This window comes from Theropithecus gelada, chromosome 18 (genome assembly GCF_003255815.1).
Source record: "Theropithecus gelada isolate Dixy chromosome 18, Tgel_1.0, whole genome shotgun sequence".
In the NCBI taxonomy this organism is placed as follows: Eukaryota; Metazoa; Chordata; class Mammalia; order Primates; family Cercopithecidae; genus Theropithecus; species Theropithecus gelada.
Window position 1 is genome coordinate 37,525,383 of NC_037686.1, and position 18,271 is coordinate 37,543,653.

The following is an 18,271-nucleotide window of genomic DNA, read 5'->3' on the forward strand; positions in this document are numbered from 1 at the left end:
TCTTCTAGCTTCAAACTTTTCCTCTGAAGTTTCCTCACCTTTCTCAGCTTTCATAGAATTGAAGTGTTAGAGCTTTGCTCTGGATTAGGCTTCAGCTTAAAGGAATGTTGTGGCCGGGTTGATCTTTTATCTAGACCACTTAAACTTTCTTCATAAGAGCAATAAGGCTGTTTTGCTTTCTTATCATTCATGGGTTCAATGGAGTAGCATCTTTAATGTCCATCAAGAACTTTTCCTTTGCATTCACAACTTGGCTAACTGGCTCAACAATCCTAGCTTTCAGCCTGTATTGGCCTTTGACACGCCATCCTCAAAAACTTAATCATGTCTAGCTATTTATTTAAAGTGAGAGACATATGACTCTTTATTTTACTTGAACACTTAGAGGCCATTGTAGGGTCCTTAATTGGCCTAATTGCAATACTGTTGTGTCTCAGGGAATAAGGAGGCTAAGGACAGAGAGAGAGATGGGGAAATGGCTATCAGTGGAGCAGCCAGAACACACACAACATTTATCGATTCAGTTCACAATCCTATCTGGGTGCTGTTCATGGCACTTCCAAACAATTACAACAGTAATATCAAAGATCACTGATCATAGATCACCATAATAGCTATAATGGTAATGAAACAGTCTGGAATATTGTAATAATTACCAAACTGTAACACAGAGACATGAAGTGAGCGCATGCTGTTGGAAAAAAAATGGTGCCAACAGACTTGTTCAGGGCAGGGTTGCCACAAACCTTCAATTTGTAAACAATGTAATATCTGTGAAGTCCAGACAAACAAGGTCTACCTGTAATATCTAAGTCAGGTTGAAATCCATTTGGTGGAAATCGGGCTGCCTTTCTTTGAGCTGAGGCACAAATGCTTTGCTCTTCACTGTTCATGTCATTGCTGGGGAAATCAAGCTGGCATATGTTTTCAGCAACCACCACTGAGATCATTTTTCTCTCTCTCTGGGGTAATTCTGGGAAAGAAAAGCATTCAAAATATTATATTTGCTATCCCCTAGAACATTCATGTCATGTAGCACCTACAATTAATGAGTGGTACTTGTGAGGATGTGAGTCATTACAGTAAAGCATTTAATTCAATTCTTCTCCAACACACTGATTTAATCCACCTTGAGTGAAGCTGGAACTGTAACACATCTTCCCTGAATAGAGTACCATGAGATGACATGGTGTGTCTGAATGACAGCAATTTTGCACATGTACATAGCAGCTTCCAGCCTGGGATCTCCAAGAGTTGCTTCTCACATGGTAATTGATGGCACCTCTAAGCGTTACATTAAACATTTAATTGAACAGTTAAATGTGGATTAATGAGGCCATTAATTAATACAGCGGGGAAGTCTGCAATTCTTATCTGTGGACCACAGAGAGGATTTCCCCACACCGTGTATTTGAAACTCCATCGTGAAAATTCAAAATTGTTGAAGCTGTTCAAAGTGGGAGAAAAAGAATGTGATAAGAGTAGAAATAATGTAAGGCTGACAAAAAGGTGACCCAGAATATGGGATACATGAGTTCAAGACTAGGTTCTATGACCAACTAGCTGTGTGACTTTGTGTATATTACTTAACCTCTCTGGGCCTTGGATTTCTTATCTGAAAAATGAGAGGTGTACATTGAGCCCAACAGATATTTTATTTAACCAATGCTCTGAGCCTGTGAATTTAACAAAATGGAATCTGGGATTGGCCCAGTTACTTGGACCATTCACATATCTTTTGACTTCTGCACATCAAACATTTGTCTGAGAGCTCCGGCTATCCAGTTACAGCCCCCCAAGGAGAAGCAGAAGAGCCCTGGACTTGGATTGATAAGACAAGTCCTGCTTTCTACTCTGCTGCTAGAAGTGAGATCCTAGAAGTCAACAAATGCATCTCAGTCTCTAGGTTTTAATTCTTAAAATGTAGACGTAATAATCCACTGCAAGGAGCTGTTATGAGGACCAAGCAAGATATTTTAGATGAGAGCAAAAGAGTGTGATGTATGTGTGAGCTACTATTCTTCTTTTTATTATTTTCACCCTGGGTCACCGAAAATTGGTTCTGGGGGTCATGTCAATGCCTACGGCTACTCTGTCATCTCTGTATCTTCCTTCCCTTCTTCTCTGCCTGCTGTAATCTTCATTCTTGAGTCTGTATTTTTCTAAATATAAAGCAAGCTATTTACTAGCAAACCTTTTGGTATCCATAATTCTTCACTCCCCAAACTATTATTAAACCCTGTTATGACTTTGATAGTGAAAATAAAACAGAAAGAAAACCATAAAGTTTCACAAGACGACATTGCCCCTCTCAAAATCAACCCAACCACTGAGCCTCCTGGGTAGCTTTCCTCCCACCCAACCCTTTCCCAGAAGATAGTTTTCAGGATGGTCCTGAGACGAAAATGAAGAAGCAAAAAGAACAAGTAAAAAATGATTTGTGCTTTTGTTTTATTCTAAATCAGCATAAGGAGTATATTCTAGAGCAGCAGTCCACCTTATAGGCATCAGGGGCTGGTTGTGTGGAAGATAATTTTTTTCCACAGACCAGGGTTGGAGGGGTGGTATTAGGATGACTCAAGCACATTACATTTATGGTGTACTTTATTTCTATTATTATTACATTGTGATATACATTGAAATAATTATACAATTCACCATAATGTAGAATCAGTGGGATCCCTAAGCTTGTTTTCCTGTAACTATTTGGTCCCATGCGGGAGGAGCGGGTGGTGATGGGAGACAGTGACAGATCATCAGGAATTAGATTCTTATAAGGAGCACACAAGCTGGAGCCCTCGCATGCACAGTTCACAACAGGGCTCACGCTCCTGTGAGAATCTAATGCCGCTGCTGATCTGACAGGAGGCAGAGCTCAGGTGGTAGTGCAAGTGATGGGGAGTAGCTGTCAATACAGATGAAGCTTCACTCACTCACCCGTCACTCATCTTCTGCTGTGTGGCCCAGTTTCTAACCGGCCACAGACCAGTACCAGTCTGTGGCCCAGGGGTCAGGGACCCTAGTTCTAGATCACTTATTTTACTTTAAGCAAACTTTATAAACTTTCATGGGCAGGTCCTTTGGGGTGGTCTTAATATAAATCTATGAGGTATATTATCAAAAAATCAAATTAGGTTTAGTAGCATTTACTACTAAATATGCATTACTGCGTTACCTCATATGATATATATAAACTCTCTCTTAAGCAAAATGTTTTATTTTTCTACTATATTGAATAACAAATCTTATTTATGTAAAAAGTGTTTATTGGGCATTCACTATAGCCAGCTACAGCACTAGGAATATACTTAAGTATACAGATATATTTCTCTATATTATATATACAGTTCATCCTCATTGTTTGTGGATTCTACATTTACAAATTAGCCTACTCCCTAAAATGTATTTGTGACCCCAAAATCAATAATCCAGTGTTTTCACAGACATCTGCAGAGTGGTGAAAACTTTGGGTCACCTGATGTGCACATTTCCAGCTGAGATCAAATAAAGCTATGCTCTACCTTCTTGCATCGGCAGACTTCCTCACTGGAGAAAACCTCCCAATGCCCTTTCTCTGTAGATCTGTAGATAACATGATAGCGTTAGATAACATAAGCTACTGTGTATAGTTATCTTTTTATACATAAGGATTAGCTCCCCTCCTGGACCATAAACTACTTTCAGATGGACTCTAGGTTCTATTTATCTTATACTTTAAGTATAATCTTTTTTTTATTATTATACTTCATATTCTAGGGTACATGTGCACAATGTACAGGTTTGTTACATATGTATACATGTGCCATGTTGGTGTGCTGCACCCATTAAGTATACTTTTATACTTTAAACAGAAACATACATAAAGCAAGATTATGTATTGATTGGCAACAATGTTGTGATGAGAAGTTTGCAGGAACCTAACCCTGTATTCCCCTAAAAGCAATAGTTCAGAATTCACTAATTCAGTGTTTATAGCAACTTTATAAAACATAACGATTGCAAACAATGAGAACTGACTCTCTGTGCTATACGTGTGTATGTGTAATTGAGTTAAGTACTAGACATGGACTACACAGGAGCTTAATGTGTAAATTTATCCCGTGCTTTTGTATTTGGCCTGATAATCTCACCAGAAATTGCTAATTTAAATTAGTTCCTTTGCTTTTATTAAGATAAATGGAATCTCACCAGCTCAGTCTTAGGACACAAAGGAATTAGCCTTAGAAATAAAACTTTATTTTGTTAAAAACTCTAATGGAGGAAATTATACAACAGAAGCACAGTAAGGGGATGTCATTGCTCACCCTTGTGAGCATAAAACAGATTTGAGTCTTCCCCATATAGCACAGATTCAGCTCCCTCAAACCACCAAAAGTGCAAACCGTGCCATCTCTATTCTCTTCTAGATCACTGTCCACTCAACATTCACCCAAAGCATTCACCCAGTTTCCGACACACAGGTAATAAAGATAAGTCCTTGGCTTACAATGACCACATGTGTAATGAGCTGAGAGGAAAATATGGGAAGTCCACTGAGGACCACTCAGCCAGGGATGAACAGTGAATGTCTGTTAAAGTCACCAGAAGATGAGATGCTTGACCTTAGAGATGAGGAGCAGTTAGTATGGTGGTCTTGGTGGGATCCCCTAGTGCAAAGGCCCACAGCACTTACTCTGTGCAGAGCACCAGAACAGGCATCATGGGTGATTGAGTCAGTATCAGCCAGTATCCTCAAAGTCCAGTATTTCAAGGAAGCTTTCCCTGGAGACACCCTCTCCTCCATGAACACATGCACTCCCAACCAAGAAAAAGTCTGAATCCGTCCATAGGATTCCTTTCTCCTTCCATCCTGGCACTTATTTAATCAGTATCTGTCTCCCCAAATGAAGCATATGCCCCTAAAAGCAGGAGCCAAGTATTTTGTTGTTGTTAGTTTGCTGTTGCATCTCCCACTGCCTCAAGACTTGCCTGGCATAAGCTGCTGAACAACTGAATGAAGATTGTAGAGTAAGGCCAAGGTCTTATTCGTGGGGTGACAGCTTTGCTAGGAGATTTTATAAGGTCATAGTATTGTGGGGACTTTTTTTCCACGTAGGTATTTTTTTTCACCATGCTTTTCATTGCTTAACTCTTTGAACTAATAACTAGTAAATTAGCAGTCACTAGAACTGAAAAGAGAGAAAACAGGAAGGTTTCAGGTCTTCTAATTTATATTCCTAAATGCAACCTATGGTCCTGGCATGTTGGCCTATATTCTTGGCTCAAACTGGGGACTTTCACAGGAGCAAGGGCTCATGTGCCTGCTTTCATCATCACTTCCAGATCCAACCCAGAGCCTCACCCTGAAGGGGAATCATCTGCTTCTCCTCGGTCCCCTGCAATGTTCTTGCCATGAGGACCTCTTCTCTCCAGGGATGAGCAGTAAGACAGATAAAGTACACTCAAGTGGGACAGAAGTCACTAGCACACATCATGGTGGATGAGCTGTATCACAGTAGACACCCCTGAGATGGTGGAGGAATGCTGTAAGGCTGAGCCATAGGGACTTGCCCTTTCCTGTGTCTCACCTTTCTGTTGTGGGGTTCTCACAACCAAACGCTCAGATGGCCAGGCAGGTGGTCTAAGTAAGTGGAGGTAACAGGGTAGAAGCGTGGCAAGCCCTAACTGAAGGGAATAGCTACTGCTCAGCTCCATGCAAGAATTTGGGACCACTGTCACCAGATCCTCTGGTTTTTCAAGAGAAAGCAGAAGTGTGGGAACCAACTTTGTTTTCAAAGAATCTGGTTTCTCGAAATCAGAAACCATCTTAAGGTTGCCCATTTTTCATTACTGTTGTTTTTCTGAAATGCTTTTTGTCAATCATTAGGGAGAAGAGAAAGATAAATAGAACCTAGGGTCCATCCGAAAGAAGCTTATGGTCCAGGAGGGGAGCTAATGCTTTTGTATAAAAAGATAAGTACACATAGTAGCTTATGATATCTAATGCTATCATGTTATCTACAGATCTACAGAGAAAGGGCATTGGGAGATTTTCTTAAGCAAATTTATTGGGGAGAATCTCCTCCCTTTAGTAAGAAGAAAGTCAATTGTTTCTACATCCAGAAAATGACTTTTTTCTTTTAACCTCCTGCTCTGTCTCTGCTGAGACAGAAAAGTTATAGAGATACTTGTAGAGTTGTGTTGCAATATGATGAGGAGGCCAATGAAGGTGGTTCCATCAAAGATGTGCCTGAGTTAAAACTAATATATTCAAGCAGTGATACTATTTTGGGCATTCTATAGCTCCCTTTTCTTTTTTCTGTCTCCTAATCTGGACTCAGACCCTAGTGCCTGACTTTCAGTGTGGCACTCTTTCCTCTCCCTGCTTAAGAAGGAGCAGCCAGAATTATAAGGTAATGGCAACACTGTAGATTTGAAATTCTACTGCCTTACAAAACATGGCTGCTTGAGCTCCAGCATTGCCATTTGGCAAGTTGATCAGAAATTCTCTTTCTGCCAATGCTGAGCCATGGTAGTTAATGTGTGGAGTTCTGAAGCAACAATTTGGATCCCATTTCTACTAACTTATCATATTCGCTGTATGACTTTAGGAAAAGTACTTAACTTGGTAGCTAAGCCACAGTTATCTCATGTATAAAATAAGGTAACCACAGTGCCTGCTTGTTAGGTGTTTTGTGAAGATCAAATGAGATCATACAGGTAAACATTATGTGAGTAAAAAACCCCACAGGTATACTAACAGAGTGTAAAAAGTAAGATCATGTGGAGGACTATATTTGAAGAATGAGACCTGTGTCTCGCACAAAGAAGTATTCAATTAAAGAAAGTCAACATCAGTATTACCAAATAGGGACATGAATCATTCCTTGCTGTGGAGTATTGTGAAAATAAGGATCTGCATGATTTATAATTTACTGCAAATGGAGCAAGTCAGTCTTGGCAAATTCGGATTTATTATCACATGGGTGGTGAATGAGCTTTGACCTGGCCAAGGGAAAAGTGTGCCACTCCAGGCATGGATGTCAAGCCTCAACATGTGCACTCAACATGCACAACATGTGCACTCAACATGCACAATTGCTGGACTGAGCTGAGGCACATTGCACGAAGTTCAACTAATACCCCACCTTGGGTGATTCTCAGCTGGAAAGTGGCCCTAGCTGAATAATAATGGCACACTCAGAATTTTCCATGATTTTTGGAATTCTAGAATAATGAACTGTTTGGGCACAGGGGACTCTTCTGAAGTACCCAACAATTTAAAAGGGAGAAAAGTCCTTCTCGTCTCTCTCATCAGTCTCTTCTCTCTTCCTACCTATCCATCCATGTATCCAACAGAACCTGAATTAGAATATTTTGGTGCATGTATACCTGTGTAACAAAACTGCACATTCTGCACATGCATCCCAGAACTTAAACATTTTTTAAAAAAGAATATTTGGGCATTCATGCAATCCACTTTTTCAGAGGAAAGTTAGTCTTCTTTCAAATAATTATATAATTGCATCAGTTCGTCAAGGATACAGTGGGCCTTTTCACATGCCAGGTGCTGTGCAAGGCACTGAGGGTTAAAAAAAAAAAAAAAAAAGAAAAATACAGTTCATGCCCTCAAGGATCTCGTAGTCTCAGAGGTAAGGTAACTTTTGTAATTCTCCAGCATTTCCTTCTCTCGTTTCAGAGCTCTTCACATACTAAGTGCCCAGTGTGTTAATTTATTTTCAGCAAAGAGTCTCATCAGCTTCTTTAAACATGAAAGACTACATGTTTAACTTCTCCAAATTATAAGGGTTTCTGCTTTTTTAAATGAGATGCTGTATCTTAAACCAAAAAGGTTATTTTGAGAATTTTAGACATGCTTGAAAAATTAAATGAAGCAAATTTTTATTAACTGTGTACATACTTGCTAACCCTAAAATGAGCCAGGTATGAGCTACCAAAAATTTCTTGGTCAGGATACTTCTTGGCCTTTCATGCAGGTTTCTGGAAGGCCCCACGTCTTGTAGTCACTCTTTATCACAGACTAGTAAAAAAACTTATGCTTTGGATCAGAATTGAGACCTAGGGGCAAGGGGTGTGTTTCTATCCTCATTCTCTCCAATTTTATACAACTGAGCACTTCTGTATTGCCCAAACAAATGTGTCATTTCTTGTACTCTTGGAGTGTCCCAGTATGTGTGTATACTCTGGGACTTGATGACAATGAATTTCCCCATCAAAGCTCTCTAATTGAGCCATCTTCACTATTTGATGGCATAAGTCAAATATTAGTCTTAATTTGAACCAGGCCATTATCATATTAGACTTCTCTGTCATTCTTGATGACTGTAGAACCAATGGCTCTCACATTTCCAAGTGTTAAAGAATTGCCACTTCAATGGGCTCAACTGTTCCCCAATTTTTATTTAGAAAACTGATAATGGTTGAAATAAGCCACAGGAGGTCAAAAAGCCAGGTGGCCAGGGAGCTTATACCCGAAATGAGAAAAGCCTTGCTACCTGCTGGTTTAATAGGCTGCCCTTATTTCTAATGGGGCTGAGTGGAGCTGAAATCAAGGCTGAGAGACCATATCACAGCGATCTTAACATTGAACCACCTGACATTGGGTCTGTGGGGGATATTTCATCATTGTCTGCTTGACCTTTGGCCTGTTAGACTTACAGCCCATCATTTCTGGGAAGCAGCGACTAAAAAAGCCATTTGTTCCCCATCGAATGTACCTGTCCTGATGTGCTGTCAACAGCTGTTTGCATTGCTAACTGCGCCAAGGGAAAACAATTGATGCTGGCAAACCTGAATTTCTAACCACCTCTTTTATTTTTGTCACTCCTGGTGCTAATGATGACCTATATTCTCTACCATAATGATTATCTTGAAAGTCTTTTTGGCATTGAAGAGAGCGTTTGAGTCCTAAGTGCCTGTATTGTGAAAGAATATAATATGGAGAGGTCTATTATCTTAGAATTCATTTGCCCATTTTTTTCTTTTTTTAAGGCAGCACTGTAAATTAAACCGCTTGAGTTGGCTTTGTAGGTTTCTTTTTTGTTTCCTTTTTTTTTTTTTTTTTTTTTTTGCATACACAGCAAGGATAACTACACCTCAGATTTATGAGCATTGTGAACAGGTTGCCATAGCAACCACTCTGGCTGCTCTACACCAAATAACCTTGTCATGTGAGCGTTTATCACAGGAACATCAAGGACTGGATTGCACTGTACGCTCTTTGGCTAAACAGCAGGATTTTTCTGAATAATAATTGGTCGTGGCCTTTTATTCCACCAGTCAGAGTTAATCATCCTCGGAATCTGAAATTAACCATAATGCATTCAAGGCGCAGAGTGCAGCCATTCAAAAATTCTTCTTTGGGGGAAGAAAACTTTCCAGTGATCTTTGGTCTTTGTTGTATATGATCGTTGTTGTTATTGTTATTGTCACTATTATTGGAAAAGCTTAATGAGAGAAGGATGAGCATTTGGGAATGGCATCTAGAACTCATTAACATGACATAAGTAAAATGGGTATTTAACTACCCTATTATTTATGAGAAATAAGGGATATTTTAAGCGGCCATCAAAACCAGCAGGTTTTTTCCTCTCTCAAATTACCTTTATAGGACATTTGATCGTTTGAATATATTTTATTAGGTTAATTTATTTTCCATAGATCATGTTTTAATACACACCCAGAAATCACAATGTGCTTCTGATGCATCTGAGGAGGGAAAATGAGTGGGGTGTAAAGGATCAGCGAGGTCCTGGTGCCTACACAGCACGTGTGTGTACACACACGTGGTACTTGTGCACATCCACACAAATCTGCACGATGGACCCTAGAAAGAAAATACTTACATCACAAGGATACAGTTGGCTCTCTATCACAGGCAATTATGTTAGAGCTAGGGGTTGGTGGGTTTAAAAAAAATCAGGATTTTGGTTATTTATCAGCAGAGAGGTTTTCTGATCTGTGAAAAGGTGCCTTACAAAATTCTACTAGGGATAAGGCCAGGCTTCAGCAAATTCAACAAATTATGGGATTTTTTTAGCATCTTAACACCTCCCTTTTTGGTGATCCTTTCTTTTACCTTTGTTTTTTGTTGTTGTTGTTGTTGTTTATTTGTTTTTACTTTCTTCGTCCCTAGGTCTTATTTCTTACAGGCCATTTGTATTAGTCCATTCTCACGCTGCTATAAAGAACTGCCCAAGACTGGGTAATTTATAAAAGAAGGAGGTTTAATTGACTCAGTTCTGCATGGCTCAGGAGGCCTTAGGAAACTTACAATCATGGCAGAAGGGGAAGCAAACACATTCTTCTTCACATGATGGCAGGAAGGAGAACTGCCAAGCAAAGAGGGAAATGCTCCTTAAAAAGCCATCAGATCTTGTGAGAACTCACTGACTATCACGAGAACAGCGGTGTGGGGGGGGGAACCGCCCCCAATTCAATTACCTCCCACCAGGTTCCTCCCATGACATGTGAAGATTATGGGAATTGCAATTCAAGATGAGATTTGGGTGGGGACACAGCCAGACCATATCACCTTTCATCATCATTATTCTTGATAATAATTGTCATTGCCCTAAATGTGACCTTTCCTGAAGATAATTACTTTAAAAAAATCTCAAATGGAAGAATTTCAGAAATCAGTAAATAATATTTTTTAAAGAATTTATTCAAGGAGGAAAGGACTTTTTTAAGTTCCCACCTAGTCATACCTTCTAGGAAGGCACCAATATTGCCAACTTTTAACACTGTTTTATAAGAGGAACCTGTAGTCATTCCAATCAAATGAAGCTAAATGATTGGATGTGAAGATGAAAAACAGCTAAGTGGGGAAGATTTGGGTGCAGCTATTCAGGGAAATAGCACCATCCATCTCATGTCACATCTCTGCTCTTGTCTTTTTGTTGTTTTTCCTTTGAAGTAAATATATATATGAGTCAGTAAAGTAAGTTTTAGAAAAGCAAGAATATTCACTTATTCATGATATTATGTTCCTTGTAAATGCCAAGGACACTGCTAAGTGTGTGGGGGGAACAGCAATAAAAGAAATCAGGGGGCTGGTCGCGGTGGCTCACGCCTGTAATCTCAGCACTTTGGAGGCTGAGGCGGAAGGATCACAAGGTCAGGAGATCGAGACAACGGTGAAATCCTGTCTCTATTAAAAATACAAAAAAATTAGCCGGGCGCGGTGGTGGGCGCCTGTAGTCCCAGCTACTCGGGAGGCTGAGGCAGGAGAATGGCGTGAACCCGGGAGGCGGAGCTTGCAGTGAGCCGAGATCGCGCCACTGCACTCCAGCCTGGGCGACAGAGCGAGACTCCCTCTCAAAAAAAAAAAAAAAAAAAAGAAATCGAATTCTCATCCTCTGGGTGCTTACAAGCTTGGAGGGGAGACGAGACATAAAGAACCTGGATAGTTACTGCACTCTTAATAAGAAACAAATGTCTTGTGAGTGGCACAGAAGTGCCACTAGAGGTGGCGGCCATCTCTGGCACTGTCACAAGAGGGATCTGTAGCATGTGGTGTTGAAACAAGTAACCTACAAGAAAGTGTAGAAGGCTGGTGATTGGAAGGAGAGCATTCCAGGGAAAGAGGATAGCAGGAGTGAAGTAGGAGACATACGAGTGTTTGGTAGAGTCTGAGAAAAGTCAGCATTTGTCAAGGACCCAGGTTCACATCCATGAGCTGTCAGCAAAAGTAAAACTAGAATGGTACCTTCAGGTCAGATTTGAAGCTTGGTTACCAAGGGTCTTGAATATCTTCCTAATATGCCTGGGCATTTATTTGGATGGCATCAGAAAGTCATTTCAGGTTCTTAATATTGATGTGATCAAAGTGATAGCAAATTTAAATGAGACTGGGGTGAGAAGGAGGAAGGAAGACATTCTAGAAGTTGTTTCATCATCTGAGGAGGTGGATTTACCTCCAATCCATGTTCAGCTGGCTTTCTCTTATTTTCCTGCTGAGGGAAAAAAAAGAGGCATCTCCCTTTTGGTAGTGATTTTGAAGTGCAGTGTCAGAGGAGGGAAGAGGGTCCACTCCTGGTGTAAGCATCAGATCCATGGCTTAGCAATCAGAAGGGAGTACAGTTAGGAAAATGCAATTGATTATATTTGAGCTGTTCAGGCTGAAGCACCAAAGATACAGCTAGAGTCTCTTCGTTTGATTTCTCAAGCTTTAACATGTGTTTTGTGAAGAGGAAAAAAGTGATAAATATTTTTTACCAGCTCACTAAGCTATGACCAACCTGCCAATGAGCATTGCTGCTATTAGGCCTGCTATTATTATAAGAGTGCTATGCTTTGATACTAACAAGAGAAACATATTCACTCTATGTGATGGAGAATCTTTATGGAATTGTGCCGGAAACCCAGGGTTCCTAAAGCACACCCTGATTGGGATGATCCCCAGAATTTCTCAAGGGCCCCTTTTATTCTGTAAGGGGTATGATGCGTGTAGGTGAGGTTTAAAGTATGAACAGGAAAAAATGATTCTCTCTCTGATGCCCCTTTACTCTTCCTTACTCTTGAATATCAAACTATTGAGCAAACTTGTTTTGTGTTGTCATTCTGTCCCAGAAGCAGTTCAAAATGAACCTTCAGAACATTTTCTCAGGTAGGGCGTGGTGGCTCGTGCCTGTAATCCCAGCACTTTGGGAGGCCGAGGCGGGCAGATCACCTGAGGTCAGGAGATCGAGACCAGCCTGGCCAATGTGGTGAAACCACACCTCTACTAAAAACACAAAAATTAGTCAGGAGTGGTGGTGCATGCTTGTAATCCTGGCTACTCTGGAGGCTGAGGCAGGAGAATTGCTTGAACCCAGGAGGCAGAGGTTGCAGTGAGCCGAAATCATGCCATTGCACTCCAGCCTAGGTGACAGAGGAAGACTCCATCTCAAAAAGAAAAAAAAAATCTCCAGTTTTATTTTATGTAATTCAGGAGGATAAAAGCAGTGTGTCCTTTGTACTTTCAGTAGAGTGGGCATTCTTGCTACTAGTACTCAATATGAGTCTCCTCAGGTTCTCCCTGCTTAGAAATAGCTGCTCTGTTTGGGAAATTCTCTGTTACTTAAGGCTGCATAACAGATTGTTCCAAAATATAATGGCTTAAAACAACAATAGTCATTTAATATTTCTCACCGTTTCTGTGGGTCACAAATCTGGAAACAGCTTGGCCAGATAGTTCTGGCGTGGGATCTCTCCTGAGATGTGAGCTACAGCTATAGTCATCTGAGGACTTGATCGGAACTAGCAGTTGCACTTCCAAGACAGCTCACTCACATGGCTGGAAAGCTGGTGCTGGCTGTTGGCAAGAGTCCTCAGTTCCCCACCTGAGTCTCTCCGCAGGGTTGCTCGAGTGACCTCAAAACATGGTGACTGGCTTCTCTCAGAGTTAGTTACTCAAGATACTGAGCAAGAAGTCTTTATGAACCAGCCTTGGAAGTCATACGCCATAACTTCTAGTGTAGTCTATTGATCACATAGGACAGCCTGATTCAGTGAGAGTGTGAACTCACAAGGTGTGAACTCCAGGAAATAAAGATCCACAGATCCACACAAGGATGGTGTGGGGGCATGTCTTGGAGGTTAAGTATCACAGACGTGTATCTTTGCAGCTCAAATGTGGATGTGTCAGGTTCTGGTATTCAGAAGATGATACTACCCTGTTTCTGCCCCCAAACTGGGGTTGAGTAGTACTAAGTAATGAATTCCTTTAATCTGATATAATCTGGAATAATGATTGATAATAGGAAAGGATGGTCAAATTATTTTAAACATGTTTTTAAACTTATAAATATGCACTTATTTGCCAATTGTTTGGTATAGGTGGATTTTTTCTTTCCCCGAGACGAAATCTCACTCTGTCACCAGGCTGGAGTACAGTTGTGTGGTCTCGGCTCACTACAACCTCCACCTCCTGGGTTCAAGAAATTCTCCTGCCTCAACCTCCTGAGTAGCTGGGACTACAGGCATGCGCCACCACACCCAGCTAACTTTTGTATTTTTAATAGAGATGGGGCTTCACCATGTTGGCCAGAATGATCTGGATGTCTTGACCTCGTGATCCACCCACTTCAGCCTCCCAAAGTGCTAGGATTACAGATGTGAGACACTGCGCCTGGCCTGATTTTTTCTTAAATAAAGTTCTTCTCATTAAAGTTCTGCATCCTTTCTCTCCACAAATCATTCCAAGAATACATTATTTACATTATCTAGCTTTGGGTTCTTTAAAGCAAATCAAGAACCTCAAATGTATTTTATGAGCTATCTACATGCAGAATTTTATTATTTTTAACTAATCTCTTAAGAGTTGTCCCACCCACATTCAATTTAACATTGATCCTTTTTTTTTTTAAAATCAATTTCCCATTTACTGGCTCTTTCCAAAGCAATCAACTTGTTTTTTTGTCAAATCAACAACCCTCTTTGAATTCATAGTTCATAGTTTTGCATAATATTTAAATAAATTACATAAATTATAACTACAACCAGCATAAAAAGGTTTGGGAACAAATACAATTGATTCTTGGGAAGCACACATTTCAACAGGTACAAGTGGCGTGTAACAACAGAGAGGAGTGTCCTAACCCTAAGGGTTCATCAGAACGTCTTGAAGATAGAATGAACAGCATCAGCTAAGTGGCCAAGTGTTAAGGTGATGTTTTTGGTCAGTATTTTTACTTAATTTAAATTTCCTCAAAAATTTACATTGTAGTGGGTGATCTTTGTATCCTTTTCTCAAAAATCAAATCTGTGCCAATAAATGCACTGGTCATGCAGCTGACCAGTCACAGACTACCAGTGAACCCACAATGCTGTCCTCACCAAGCATGCAGGATGATCTACATTCTTTGAAGACCTCAAAGAATGGGGAGATGAATGCCTAAGAGTTAATTATGTTTGGACCCAAACCTTACAATGTCAATGTGAATCAGCCACTAATCCAGTGCTGAATGATCATACCCGGACATAAGTGCATCAGCACCATTTTCAGGAGACAGGGTAGGCTACCTGGAGGAGGAGGTCTTGACTTTGGACTTGAATAGAATATGACATATCCAATGGGAGAGGAGGTTATACCACAGAAATGAGAATGAGTGGGGAAGATAGGAGGATTTGTTGAATAGCAAGTACAACATGGAGAAGAGAAGCTGCAAATGTGATCTCTCCGAGAAGGTAGGCTCAAAGAGGCCTGAGGGTCTTGACTGTGAGAAATAGGGAGCTATGGCAGGTTTCTGAGCAGGGGAGTAGCATGACTAATGAGGTGTTGGAGGACTGTCAATCTGGCAAGAGGACACTGGGTAGACTCAAGCGGGAAGAAGCTGGAGCCAAGGCCAGTTTGCAGCGGCTATTACAGTGGTTTGAAAATGAGGTATGAGAAAGTCCCAATAAAGGTACAGTCTGTGAATATAGAGATTTCACTAGCAAAAAAATAACCGGATTTGGGAGCTGTAAGACAGGGAAGGTAAGTAGAGGAAAGGCAAACTTGAGTCTAGGGAGTTAGAAGAAATAGTTGGTGCCACTCATATAGTATGAAAACATGGAAAAGGGAACCAGGGTGCATGAGGAAATGAGGAACACAGATTTAGGCTGAGTGTAAGGTGGAAGGGGAGGCGTGGAGAGGACTAGTGGAAGGTTAGAGACAGAAGAGGGCTGAGCCAGGGAGAGGGGCAGATTCAGGAATCACCCACAGAGCAGCCTGTGAGAGGCCCCAAACGTAGGCAGGTGAGGCAGCTGGGGAGGATCCTACAGAGAGTCAGAAGGCCAGTGTCAAGACTGAGCCACGGCCAGACTCCCTGCTCCATCGATAGAGCCAGAACTTTTCAAGGCCCAGAAAAGGCAGCTAGAGCTGTTCCTGTCTAAGCTTTTACAGGCCACCTGCCTGCTTTTCATTTCCTCATCTCCTTGTCCTCTGTCTTTCCTTTCTGAGTCTCCATTTAGAGGACAGGCAATTACACCTCACCAGTGCGATTTGTACGCTGCTGTCACGTGTAGGCTCAGCCCGGCTCCCTCGGTTCTCATTTCTGCTTTTTTTTTGCTCTTCCCTCCTAACTTTTCCACCTCTTCTACTACCTTACTTTTCTACCTCGTTAAGGACAGGAGCCCCTCCGTTAGAACTCACACTCCATTGTGTCACACATCATTTAAATATCTTTATCACTTGGCCGTTGGGAAAAACAGTAATTGATGGTATTTCCATTTATTTTCACTCTCTGCTCCATTTGGGGAATGATGACGGTTTCAAATAGCTCATTATTTATTTTCCACTCAGGCTCAAGTTGTATTCCAGCAGCGTCCTTACAGGACCCAAACTTTCCACAATCCCATAATGTTTTATGAGCAGTTTTACAATCAAGATGTTATATTATCATGTCCTTCTGAAAGGTGGTTATATGAATTGTCAGGAAGCAGTAGCTGAAATACAGAGAAATCTCTGCGACAGTTTGACAGCGAGTTCATAGTCCTGTCCTGTGGGGAGCCCTTTGCTCAGGAGCCCTTGTGTGAAGGAGCTTCTGCAGTGGCTCAGAGTAGCCACTAATGTTGTAAAATGCTGTCCTATTTAATGACAACATGCACAAACAGAGGAGTTGCAATAGAACATCCTAACCAGAGGATTCCTTAGTGAGCATCTGGCCTATCCCACCTATTTTATGGGTGAAGAGAATGAAGCTTGGGTGAGAAATGTGACTGACAAGGGACATAGACAAAGATGACCTCTGATCTGGAAATCAAGCTTTTTGACAGTCACGCACACAAAAAAATCTTTTTTGGAAAAAAATTATTTTGTTAAATACATCATAAATATGACATCCAGCATATCTAGTCAACTATACTAATAGGAACAAAAACCCACAGATGATGACATACAGTGATTCTAACTTGATGTTTTATGTCGACAAAGCAAAGCAGGCAGAAGTCCTGGTAATTGGCGTGTCCTCATCTCATCCCCAGTGCTGGTGCTTGAGTGCTCCATTTTTTATTTACCTTGTCAGAGAGCATCATTTCACCCAAGATTTATTGAGTCCATGTGGAGTATGTTTTCATCCCTTATTCATCTCTCTTTTGGTTTTCTACAAGAGAGAAATAACGAGCTGAGCTAAGAGGCTTCTCCCACCGTATTTGAGATACGCTAACCAATGCCACTCTTGGGACTGGCTTCCAGAGAGGTCCCTGAGATGGGCAGAGGGAGGGAGGGAGCGTGAAGACGTCACATAACAGCATCACTTCTGAATCCTAGTTGAATTCTGGGCAGATGGGATTTCCTGTAATAAAATGGGGTTAGGAAGTACACTGTTTAAAAGGCCTGGGATCAGAGACAGTAAAAAGAACTATGAACTTGGACCTGGGATCCAGTGCTAACTTTGCTATCAAATAGCTACATGACTTTTCAGAGCCTCCATATCCTCATGTCTAAAGGGGTTGGTTCTGTAGAGTGAGACCCCATCCAGTGCTCATATTCTGGGGTTCTATGGAGACTGTGCATGCGGGAGATGGTGAGCAATGATTGCAAAGAACACTGAAGGCGAATGCTAAGGCAAGGCTAATGGGAAACACATGGTGTGGATGCCTGACGGCAGGAAGAAAGAGGGTAGGGTCAGAAGGCCCAGGGGCTTCCCATCAAGGCTTCACCTCTCCAGGAGCAAACTGTTTCTAAAATCACAACTGTGCACAGGCATGAGTAGGTAGACACCCACACTTAACTTTTTTATTGCTCGTCAAAGGGGAGGAATTTATTATCATCTCCATTGACTTTCTTTTTTTTTGTTTTTTTTGTTTGTTTGTTTCTTTTTTTGTTTTTTTTTTTTTTTTTTTTTGAGACGGAGTCTTGCTGTGTCTCCCAGGCTGGAGTGCAGTGGCGCCATCTCGGCTCACTGCAAGCTCCGCCTCCCGGGTTCACGCCATTCTCCTGCCTCAGCCTCCCGAGTAGCTGGGACTACAGGCGCCCGCCACCACGCCTGGCTAGTTTTTTTTTTTGTATTTTTAGTAGAGACGGGGTTTCACCATGTTAGCCAGGATGGTCTCGATCTCCTAACCTCGTGATCCACCCGCCTTGGCCTCCCAAAGTGCTGGGATTACAGGCTTGAGCCACCGCGCCCGGCCATCCATTGACTTTCAAACACGCTGTGAAGTAAACAGACTCTATTACAACATGTTTACAAATGAGGTCACCGAAGCTCCAAGAAGGTAAGAGACTTTTCAAGATTTATTGTTTACGGGCTGAGCTGGACAAGACCCAAAGTTTCCTAGGTCCTAGTCACAGGCCTTTTCCAACTCA